This window comes from Ambystoma mexicanum, chromosome 6p, assembly GCF_040938575.1.
Source record: "Ambystoma mexicanum isolate Mex_15411 chromosome 6p, UKY_AmexF1_1, whole genome shotgun sequence".
In the NCBI taxonomy this organism is placed as follows: Eukaryota; Metazoa; Chordata; class Amphibia; order Caudata; family Ambystomatidae; genus Ambystoma; species Ambystoma mexicanum.
The window spans coordinates 594,713,735-594,726,083 of NC_090935.1; positions in this window are offsets into that span (position 1 = coordinate 594,713,735).

Consider the following 12,349-nt stretch of genomic DNA (forward strand, 5'->3'; position numbering starts at 1 on the left):
CTTCTCTTTTGGAGTTAAAATCTAGGTTATTAACTCAAATTGATAGGAGTGGGCTCTCGTTGATCATATCATTAGATCAATCTGCAGCCTTCGATTTAATCGAACACTCTATACTGAATACGAGGCTTAAGGAAGTGGCTAACTTTTCCAACCACGCTGCCGCTTGGATCGCTTCCTGTTTAGAAAACAGACACAGTAGTGTCTGTTCGGATAACGCAGAAGCTGTTTCTATTCCAGTTCTCTATGGAGTTCCACATGGAGCTAGCACCTCACTATGTATCTACAACCTTTTCATGGCACCGTTTTTCTACATATTGGAGCAGGAGGGTGTAATTTTTTCCAATTACGCCGATGATACCCAATGTGTCGTACATCTAACTGGCTCTCATGAACTGGACGAGCGGGAAGTGAATAGAATCTTCAGTTTGATCGAAAACTGGATGTTGAATAATTATCTGGCGTTGAATAGGGCCAAGACTGAGTTAATGATTGTAGGTTCACCACACTCACTGAAGGTTTTAAATCATGCCTATAGCTCTTTCTCGCTGGGGGACGGTATTATATGCCCACTCCCAAAAACGAAAATATTGGGCGTTACCTTTGACCAGTCTCTTAATATAAAAGCACACGTATCCTCGGTCATGTCTTCATCAGTATATTATGTTAAACTATTGTCACACTTGAGGCCCCTTATTTCTCAGAAAAGCGCTGAAACTATAGCAAGAGCGATAACTGGGGCCAAACTAGATTATTGTTGCAGCCTATTATTAGGTATCAGCAAGTTGGCCCTACAGAAACTACAACAGGTTCAGATTGGGCAATGAGAGTTGTAGTGGGGCTTTCCAGGCGCAAATATGTTTCTGCTGCCAGGAAGGGGCTCCATTGGCTTCCAGTGGAGGCAAGAATTACATTTCAAACACTGGTTATCACATTTAAATGTAGATTGCAAATGATGCCTCCATATCTTCAGTGCTATATCAATGATAAAGTAAACACCAGAGCGTTAAGATCCGGGGTTCAGAATCTTTTGGAGCAACTTAGATCTAAGACCTCTAAAGCGCAGAACAGGGCTTTTGCTTTCAAAGCCCCCATATTGTGGAACTTACTTCCAGACTACCTGCGTGAACCAAAGATTCTGGCCGTCTTCAAGAAAGAACTTAAAACCTTTCTCTTCCCACAAGCAGGATCTCGGGGAAGCACTGTCTAGGAATTTTATTGCCAGTAGCTTGTTCACTGTGACCATCCTAGATAAGATTGGTTTAGGTTAGTACTAGTGCCCTCGTCTTTGTTTTTATGTCTTTTTGTTAGCGCCTTATGCCTATGGGCCCATAGTTTGCGCTTTATAAATGTAATGTAATGTAATGTTGGCCATTTAAGAGCGGTGTTGGAAAAGCTTTGTCAGAACAGACTGTTTGCCAAATTAGAAAAATGCTCCTTCCACGTCACGGAGGTCGAATTTTTTGGGTTTCATGCTTACTCCACACGGAGTTCATATGAAAACACGCAAAGTGGAGGCTATCCTTCAATGGCCATCCCCGACTTCTATCAAAGGGGTGCAGAGTGTACTAGGGTTTGCTAATTTCTACAGACAATTTATTCCAAGATTTTCACAGATCGTCCATCCAATCACATCTCTTCTAAAAAAGAATAAGAAATTCTTTTGGTCTTCCGAGGCAGAGAACACCTTTCAGGAATTAAAGCAAGCTTTCACGACAGCACCTATACTTCGACATCCTCAGCCTGACCTATCATATGTGGTAGAAACGGAAGCCTCCAGTATTGCCATGGGAGCCGTGTTATCACAAAAGGACCCGGAGACGGGGCAACTTCATCACATAGCATTCTGGTCCGTACGTTTTCTGCACCTGAAAAGAATTACGCAATCACCGACAAGGAGCTCCTGGCAATCAAAGGAGCCTTCCAAACCTGGAGACACTACCTCTTAGGGGCTAGACACATGGTCACTATCATCACAGATCACCGTAACCTGCAATATTTAAAAACAGCTAAGGCTCAATCTTCACATCAACTTCTTTGGGCTTTATTCTTTGCCGAGTACGATTTCGTAATAACCTAGAGACCCGGAGTGTGTAACAGAAAGGCAAGCACCCTATCACATAAGGGAGAGGACAAAGATGCCTTTAATCCATCTGAACCAGTAGCCATTATTCCCGAAGAATGGATTCAACATCAGATTGCTGCAACTACCTGATGGGAAGACTTGAAGACTGATCTCCAAGTACAGTTGGACCAGACAGCCCAAAAGGAATGGTTGGGTAAGGGGGACCAGTACTCCATCAAAGACAACCTACCATACTTTCAAGGAAGAGTATATATCCAAGACAAGGAAGTACAAACCAAGATAATAGCGAACTATCACGAGTCGTTGGTGGAAGGACATCCTGGAATTGCAAAGACTAGAGCCAAGATCCATAAAAACTATTGGTGGCCCACCTGGAAAAAGGAGGTTGCCCAGTTTGTTACAACTTGCGGTGTTTGTGCACAAAACAAATCCCAGAAATCAAGTCCCGCATGGTGTTTGAGGCCATTAAGAGTACCACCAACGGCATGGCATACATTATCTATGGACTTCATTACCGATCTGCCACCCTGTGATGGGTTCAATACAATACTGGTCGTGGTAGACCTATTTTACAAAATGGCTCATTTTATTCCATTGAAGGGGCTTCCCACTGCTACTACTCTGGCCACAGTATTCCTGGAACAAATTGTAAAGTTGCACGGTTTCCGATCCTTATTAGTTTCTGACCAGGGAACTCAATTTGTTTCAGCCTTTTGGAGAAGATGTTGTAAACTAGCCCAAATCGACCTTCATCTATCCACGAGTCACCATCCCCAAACCGATGGTGAAACGGAAAGGACAAACCAGACTCTGGAACAATACCTGAGGTGTATGTTGCAGCAAACAGAAGGGTCCTGAAAAAACATTCTCTGGTTAAGTGAATTCGCGTATAACAACTCTATTCATAACAGCACTGGACATACCCCATTTTACACAATGAATGGTCGGCATCCAAAAACATCTTCTTTTGATCCACTTGATGAATTGGAGATGCCAGCGATCACATCATTGCATAAAATTATTACTCAGTCTCTTAAAGAAGCTACCGAAAACTTAAACCGAAACAAAGAACAGCAAAAGAAAGAGAAGCCCTGCAATATCACGTTGGGGATAAAGTATGGTTGGCATCCAAAAACATTCCATTAAAGGGACCTTGGGTCTTCCGGCTAAGATACCTCGGACCATATCCCATTAAAGCCACTGTGAACCCTGCAGCCATGAAATTGGATTTACCAGCCAACATGCGAATCCACCCAGTTTTTCATGTCTCTCTTCTAAAGCCAGTGAAACCGGACACTCGGATTTCAACACCACCAGAACCAGAGAACATTGCAGGTGAACTTGAGTATGAGGTTAAAAGTATCCTGGACTCCAAGAAAGTGCGCTCAAAACTGTACTATTTGATCGATTTGGAGGGCTACGGACCCCAGGATCGCACTTGGGAACCAGCTGAATTTGTCCATGCTCAGTCGAGTAACTTTGCTGAAAATGTTGGGGGGGACAGGGGTGGGGTGGAGGGAGGGCGGGTTTTGGTTCTTAGGGATAGTTTCGGCCAAATTGTTCAATACAATTTGGTTAAATGGTAGATATGACTGAATTCAGTCACCACCATTAGTTCGAAGCCGAAGATACCGAACATGAAGTGCTGGGATTGCGGGGGGGTCCCCCACTCACTCACTATGTTCGGTATTTTTGACTTCAGCGGTTGCAAAAAAAAAAGCAACCCTTCATCGTCAGATCTGACCTGCGTTGGATGGATGGATCTGGCGCTGCAGGGTACAGTAGAGGTGGCGGATGGAGAAAAGGTAACTAGGGGGGGGGGGTTTATGGGTGTACTGGCGGTTTGGGGGGACATGGGCTTGGTTTTTTGTACTGAAGTAAAAACGTATTCACAGCAAAAATGACTACGGTCAATTTCGCTGTAATTTTGTACCTTGGTCAAACAACCTACATCCCTGCGGGATAACACTAGACTATTACACCACAAGAGTCCATTGCTGACGCTCTGTTTTAACTTTCATAAAACTGGTGGCCTATCTTTAAAATTCAATTGGGTCCCCACACATCTCCAGCCGACCTGCCATGTACCCAGTGACACAACATAACATTCACAAACTTAATTCCAATGGAACATACAAACAATGCATTATTTATCATTCATTCCGACACAAAAATCAACACACATATGCTTGCATACACTCTCACTCACACACAAATGCACCCAGCACAACCATTGACATACACTGTGTGCACACATGTATATGTACATATACCATAACACATGGAAACAGTGGCTCAACGTCCATTGAGCAGACCAAACTTTATCACCCCCTGATCCCTGAAATGTTGGGCTAAGTTGGCTTGACCTGTCTGAACTATAAAGCCATGACCGAAAGGACCAGATTCACTGGAATGTCAGCAATTCCCTTGATTTTTCCTTTCATTCAAAGGCAGAGCCATCGGGTAATGCAGTGCAGTGGGTGAACAATTATACTTGGTATCAATTTTTAAATGCCATATATCTCCAAACTCGGCTTCTGCCCAGCACCTTATATGTGTACATGCTGATAGATTAAAATTAAGGTATGTTTTCCTGTGTTCAAATGGCTCCAAGCAGTGGAGGTCCAAGCGGGAGAGGCGGGGGGGGGCAGCCCCCCCCCTCCTGTGGCTCTTTTAAGAGCCAGACTGGGACATTTGTCATTGGGACAACTTTCCCATTCGGCACCTCAAAGAGGGTGCCCAACGGCAAAAGTGTCCCTCTGGCAGGACAATGTGTGCTGAGCAAATCCTGCTCAGCACGCTCATTGTTCTGGCAGAAGGACACCTTACCCGTTCCGAATGGTAGAGGTGTCCCGTTGCCAGGACAATGTCCCAAGGAGCTCCGGCCAGCAGAGGGTACTCGCGTTGCTCGGTATCAACAGAGTATTGCAATGTGAGCCATTAGGCACTGACGGGAGGCAGGGGGGTACTATTAGCAGGGACTTTTGTCCCTTTAGAAATGGGAATGGGAGGGAGTGATCAGAAGTGAAGGGTGCATAATGTTGCATGCTTTATGAAATAATGGCTATGGCTTTAAAACCCAAGGGGGATTTGTCAGGCTCACATTAACCTACATGATGCTATTGTGACTTTGCATGCGGAATGAGGAGAATAAAACTAAAGCCATACTCCCATTGCTCAACATATAATAAATTATTATTTAAGCACATGAAATGTAAAGCAAAACCTTAATAAATATCTATATCAACTTAACCTGGAAAGATGTGCGCGGTCGCTTAAATTGTCCACATCCCAGTTTCACCATTTACCAAGTGTGTGATCCTGAGCAAATCATTTAATCACATTGTGACATATCTGCAGCTCTGCAAGTGACTGATTCACTCCAAAGCTTATGTTAATGTATCATGGTATTCTAATGGGAAAGCCTAATGACCATAGAGTTGCTGTCATGACCCTTGCCCCTGGCCCTCACTGGCAAGTCAGCCTTCCAGTTAGGGCCAGGTCAAAGGCCTTAAAACCTCATTCAAGACTCTCTTATGCTCATAACTATCATGAAGATCAACATTAGAATGGGACTATTTACTTGGGACTATTTAACTTGGGGGCATTCAGCCAACATGGAGGCACACACATAGCTCAGTTACAAGGAACTGAGCTGTGCGGTCTAGTCTTTTAGGTGTGGCAGGCCTGGGACTACTTTACCTGGACTACTTTGGGTGTGACAGGCCTGGGACTATTTTACCTGGACTATTTTACCTGAGACTATTTAAACTACACCCAAACAGCAGAACATGCTTTGCGTTATTCTGCTGTGGGCAGCATAATACTCACCATGTCCAGTTCTTTGATGCCAGTTTACCTGAAACCAAGGACCTGCAGAGAAAGAAAGAACACTACGAAACTTTCCTGGAACAGTATCCTGTCTTCAATCCATCGCTGACTTCAGTTCCACTCACCTGAAGGTACGAATTCCATCATCCGGCACCGCGGAATACCATAACCTGGAAAGAGCAGAAAGAAAGACAGCATTAGTAAGCGTTTACTCACGTTTCCTCCCGAATGAAGAAAGCCACACAATTCTTACTTGGGTAGTCATCTACTGGTCAGTATCATTGCTGGGACATTACGGCGCTCGGCGAGGAACATCGCAACCTGCAAGGAGAGAAAAGTCACAGGTTAGCAATATAAAAGGCGAAACAGCGCCGCGCATCGCGCATTACTCACTGGACAGCATCGCACACACCGCAGTTTCGCCTACTGGCCCATGCTCATCTTCAAACTGCATGACAACACCAAAATACCTTTCCACACCTAAAAGGAAAGAAGCAAGACATTATTATTTGAACTAAGAGGAACATAAGAACTGCATATGAAGACTGTAGAGCAGTACACCTATGGAGTCGCAGCAGGCCTGGATTCCCACAAGGGGGCTTGCACCAGTGAAGTACGATGGTCGCTGCTCGCCCCCCACATCTACGCGCCCCGGCCACGGTGAGCAGGATGGAGAATCCACCTTTTACAATATTAAGACCCATCTTTAACCAGAGACCTTACCAAGGGACCGGGAGAGGGTTCCAGAGTTAAAAATCATCCAACCAGGGCTGGGTGGCGTCCCCGTGGATACCAGGTGAGCGTAACAGTTGCTCCACATACAACAAAAGTGCAATTTAGGTATTTTGCACCACAAAGTTATTCGCCACTTGGCTTATTTATGGCAACTTATTCTAAAGTCACTTCCATTATGCCTCCCAGTATCAAGGACTGATGATGCGCCTTGCAATGTCCTTTTCTGTGAAGTCTCTTCTGTTGGTGCAATCCATATAATAATTAGGAATTTTGCATGTATTTTGCCTCAGAGGGCTTGTACGGAGCACTAATAGATGAATTTCCTGCATCTGGAATGATCCTGCAGTTTAATTTTTGTTGTGTGTTAAAATGTCATCTTCCACTAATGTTACCAAAAAAGTAGATTAGGGCAGGGGTGGGCTCGTTGGGGGCGCCAATGAGACCAGCACCCCAGCTGGGCTTGCGCTGTCCAATTACATTATTGATGATTGCGGCCCCCCTGCCCTCACTCCAAAAGTTCGAGGGGACAAAAAGGCATGCCACAGAAGTTGGGGGGACAAAACCACCTGTCCCCTCCTATAATTACGCCCATGTCCATGCTCCACGACTCATCAAACAATTTCACCGGGACAATCCCACCAAACCGGGACCAGGGGAAACGATAACCGTGAGAGGGGCCTTGAGGGGGAGTGCTGTCATGGCCACTGGTCAAGGGCCCTTAACTTTATGCCCTGCAGGGTCTCAATGGACCCAGTCCTGGTGCCTCTGGCGCCAAACTCATTTAAAAGTGTGCTCTGCACACAGTATGCTTAGAGCATGTGCACCCAGGCCGGGCGTAGCCATACAGAAGCGTTGGAAGCACATGCAGAAGACATGGGGAGTGACAAGGTGGGGCCACAAGGCGGGGCTTAAGGGGAGTGGCTGAGGCCAGGCTATATAAGCCAGCTCCACCCGCAAGCTGGCACTTTGTGTTAGTCTGCTGGAGCAGCGTAACGCTTACCGACGCCTACAGATCCTTACCTGTTTCCAGTTCAGCAAGAGCATCTTTAGTCTCTAGAACCCATCCTGCATCTTACCTGAGATCAGCCACGCCATCGCTCGAAGTTCTGCTACCCGACTCTAACTCTGCAGCTACCGTGCGCATCTTACCTGAGGCCAGCAACGCCATCGCTAGAAGGACTGCTACCCGCTTCCAACTCTGCAGCTACCGTGCGCATCTTACCTGTCTCCGTGAATCCATCTCTTGCAGCGCCTCTGATCCTTACCTGTCCCGAACGCCCAACAACACGGGGCCCTCTTCCGGCTCAGCATCCTCACGGATCCTTCCATCTGGCAGCCTACAGGAGTTCAGAGCACCGCTCGCCATCAAGTGCCGACTAGCTGAACCTGTGGAATCAGAAAAAATACAATATTACGGCTGTTACACCAAGTAAAGGAAAATACACCGACACGGGCTTGTAAAGATCCCCAGAATCTTTATTACAAAACTGCACATTATTCAACAAAGTACAAATAACTATTTGGCCGTCAATACATCACAGAGACCACCAGCAGGGTTCAATGTGAGCAGTGAGCAGAATTTCCTAGCTGGACATCGACGTATTTATACAATTTGTAAAAATGATGTCCAGCCTCTTACAAGTTAATAATACATCGGGCTAGGGTCGCGCCAGGTTGACTTTCCTAATTTACATATTTCGTGCATGCGGTTTACTTTCGAATGCATTTACTAACACACTCCATTATTCTTTAATTTAACGTTACACTCTTTACATACTGTTTTAATACAGACCAAACAAATGTTTCACCTATTGTATTTGGATAGCTTTACTGTTCTTGTATACTTGTAGTTTAACATTGCTGATTCAAGTAATCCCCTGCTCCCGAGGTCAACAAAGGACAAGGTCTACATGACCCTAACATGTAGCCTGAAGGCAGGTTGGACATTAACTCTCCTACAGAGGTTGAAGAGGTTAAGGCAAGAACAAGAGCACACGAGACTGCCATTTTAGATTACAGGGTGACTTTGTACAAAACTCCAAAATGGCGGTTCTAACCTAAAATGGAGGCTTGATTCAAGATGGCGGCTTACATCAATTTCTAAGGTCAAGACCTTGCCGTAGAGAGTTATTCGCGTACAATTTTAAGCAACTTGGCGTAGGCCAATATACGTACAATCGTTACAATAGGAGGCATAATTTAATATTCCAGTTTGACAAACCCTCCTTTTAGCCTATGCCAAGTGCTAACACTACTTCTGATCTCCTTGCAAGTAACTCCATACGTCATCGTCCATACACCCTGAATCATTGTCTGACATATCTATTGCCATTAGGTCTGACACCACTTTCTTTCAACACATACTCTTTGGAAACCTTCTCTGGGGTGTATATTTTATGCCCTACTACACGTGTTGCTTGCGCGCAACATCCCCCTAATACTGAGCATATATAAGGGAGACACTGCTGCCTGAAAACCTGCTTTCACTTAGCTGAAAATGAACGTTTTTCTAATCTGCATTTTGCAGAAACTGCGAGCCATCCAGGTGCTTTTGCTCGCGCGAGGTCGCTTCCTGGAGGAGGCGGGACCCGGCCAGCACACGTGACTCATCACGTGACCTTACCAGCTACAAAGTACAGAGCCAACCAGCCGAGCGGCGAATACTGCTGCCTGAAAACCTGCTTTCACTTAGCTGAAAACAAACGTTTTTCTAATCTGCATTTTGCAGAAACTGCGAGCCATCCAGGTGCTTTTGCTCGCGCGAGGTCGCTTCCTGGAGGAGGCGGGACCCGGCCAGCACACGTGACTCATCACGTGACCTTACCAGCTACAAAGCACAGAGCCAACCAGCCGAGCGGCGAATACTGCTGCCTGAAAACCTGCTTTCACTTAGCTGAAAACGAACGTTTTTCTAATCTGCATTTTGCAGAAACTGCGAGCCATCCAGGTGCTTTTGCTCGCGCGAGGTCGCTTCCTGGAGGAGGCGGGAACCGGCCAGCACACGTGACTCATCACGTGACCTTACCAGCTACAAAGCACAGAGCCAACCAGCCGAGCGGCGAATACTGCTGCCTGAAAACCTGCTTTCACTTAGCTGAAAACGAACGTTTTTCTAATCTGCATTTTGCAGAAACTGCGAGCCATCCAGGTGCTTTTGCTCGCGCGAGGTCGCTTCCTGGAGGAGGCGGGACCCGGCCAGCACACGTGACTCATCACGTGACCTTACCAGCTACAAAGCACAGAGCCAACCAGCCGAGCGGCGAATACTGCTGCCTGAAAACCTGCTTTCACTTAGCTGAAAACGAACGTTTTTCTAATCTGCATTTTGCAGAAACTGCGAGCCATCCAGGTGCTTTTGCTCGCGCGAGGTCGCTTCCTGGAGGAGGCGGGACCCAGCCAGCACACGTGACTCATCACGTGACCTTACCAGCTACAAAGCACAGAGCCAACCACCCTTGCGGCGTTAAGCCCGGCGGGGTCAAGGGCGCTGGCTGTTGTGCGGCTGTTGCGCGAGTGCGCCGCATTCTAACGTCGGAACTGAGACGGAACCTGTTTAACCTAGCATCATATGAGGTGGTAGTGAGGTAAGGTCCCACACCATATGATCTAACTACTATAACACATCCAAGACCCTACGTGAAACTGCGGGATATTACTTCCTTTGATCACGTTAGGATCGCAAAACAGGTTTCGCAACAAAAAAAACACATCTTTAATCCCCGATAAGATATATTTAAGATACTATCAAGATATACAAATCCTTAGCAGCACGCGCCTATGTTCGTAGAAAGTCTCTAATCTTTTTAAGTTTTTTGAAATATTCTTTGGTATACTCTGCTTGAACTCCACTTTCACAAACAAAACACACACTACGGATTGTCTATCAACTAAACAATAAGTTGAAATGAGACTACGCAGTACAAAAGAAATGGAAGGGGTAGGGGATGGATCTTATCTAAACCAAAACGACGTAGCAAGCACACCAACTATTCAACATGCTCAGGAGAATGTAAATTTAAACACCCCATTGCAAATCCAAGCACTGGTACATGCTGAAGGAAACCATAGCACACCAGTAAAAAGTCCAACAGAGAAAAATCTACATGTTGCTATAATGCAAAATTGGAAGCGGGGATTGGAATACACCATTACAACAAAAAGGATGCAAAGTAAAATAGACAACTTTTTTGGGAAAAAGCGACATAAAAGCCATAGTGACATTGAAGGTGAATCACTCATTCTTTGGGAAGACCCAAGGAACACACAAACCCCCACGTCTAGCACAGAAATACACACGATATCAACAAATCTGGAAAAAGAAGGCCCCGTATGCCAGGAGGAGGATAAAGTGCCTTCTCCAATCCCTGAAAGCTCACATCTAACAACAATTGGAACACAACTTTTTCAGGGACAAAGGGAAACAGACACAAAAAATGAGGAGAAAGCACAAACAAATGTAAATGCAGATACACTGAAAGCCCTGAATTTTGTTCTCAATTCATTGGTCTCAGTCTTTGAGATGTCAAAAGGAGAGGTTCAATCGCAAAATGGGACATTGTTAGAAATAACAAAAGAAATTACACTCTGCGATTCCACTCTAGTGGGTTTGGGGAATGCTATCAATACAAAATTAAGCACCCAAATTCAGGCCTTAAACCTCGAGACTATAAAGCAAGGACTCGATATCGCATCCATCCAGCAATCAATGAAGGAAACAAATTAAACTGGAAAACAAAACAATAGACTGCTACAAGAGGTTCTACTAACTTTGAAAGGACATGCGTTCCCAACCCAAAAAGAAAAAACTCCACAAAAAACTCAGGAATACTCACTTGATGATTCACCACTTTCAGAATCCATAATGGAAGAATTTCTAAGACTTGCAACGGTACTAGAGGAAGACGTAGACGTTGGAAAAAATCCGCAAAAAAAAAAAGAAGGACTTGAAAATCAAAAAAGCATTCAAAAGGGACAAATGCAAGAATGGCAAGAACTAGGAGAACAAACATCAAGAGGGAGAAGAAAAAGAAGGAATTGCCTTGCAAAGAGAGAGAGATCCAAATACACACAACCAAGAGGAAAAAGGAAACAAAATAAAGGAATAAAGCATAATAGAAACAGAAAAGAGAAAGGAAACGCACAAGAACAAATGCGATCAACTAGGTACAGTGAAGAACAAGAAAGCATTCTAGAAGATCCTAAAGCCCCTTACAACGGCTCAAAAAAAAAAAAAAAATATGGAAAAGGAGAATCAGAAATGTAGGACTGAAGTTTCTGCAAAAACCAAAACGATTGAAGAAAAACAACTGGATGACATAGCCTTAATAACAAAAGCAAGTATTGGTTTGCAAACAGAGGAGGAAATAGGGCAAAAAGACAACCTAAAAAAGAAAATCACAGAGGATGAAAAGGAAATGAAACAGCAACTAAACCTGGAGAAATTACCAGCAAAAAACAACTTAGATACACAACACCAAAAAGAGACTATAACAAAAGCAGTTAAATGGGCTCCTATCTTCATTAAAAAAAACCTCCAGCCTGGAAAAAATAAAGCTGTTAACAAAAATACTGCTATAGATCAATATGACAATATAAAAATTGCCCCAATTTTCTTATCAAAGAAGCAAGTGGCCAATAAGGATCCTAGATCAAATCTTCCTAAGTCATTGGCCTCAACAAATACGATGGGAAAAAACATAC